This window comes from Colobus angolensis, unplaced genomic scaffold, assembly GCF_000951035.1.
Source record: "Colobus angolensis palliatus isolate OR3802 unplaced genomic scaffold, Cang.pa_1.0 Scaffold4, whole genome shotgun sequence".
In the NCBI taxonomy this organism is placed as follows: Eukaryota; Metazoa; Chordata; class Mammalia; order Primates; family Cercopithecidae; genus Colobus; species Colobus angolensis.
The window spans coordinates 8,170,714-8,171,065 of record NW_012117376.1 but is presented as its reverse complement, the minus strand read 5'-3'; positions in this window follow the sequence as shown (position 1 = coordinate 8,171,065).

The following is a 352-nucleotide window of genomic DNA, read 5'->3' as shown; positions in this document are numbered from 1 at the left end:
AAGCAGGAAAGATCTAAAATTGACACCCTAACATCACAATTAAAAGAACTAGAGAAGCAAGAGCAAACACATTCAAAAGCTAACAGAAGGCAAGACATAACTAAGATCAGAGCAGAACTGAAGGAGATAGAGATAGGAAAAACTCTTCAAAAAATCAATGAATCTAGGAGCTGGCTTTTTGAAAAGATCAACAAAATTGATAGATCGCTAACAAGACTAATAAAGAAGAAAAGAGAAGAATCAAATAGACGCAATAAAAAATGATAAAGGGGATATTACCACCGACCCCACAGAAATATAAACAACCATCAGAGAATACTATAAATACCTCTACACAAATAAACTGGAAAAT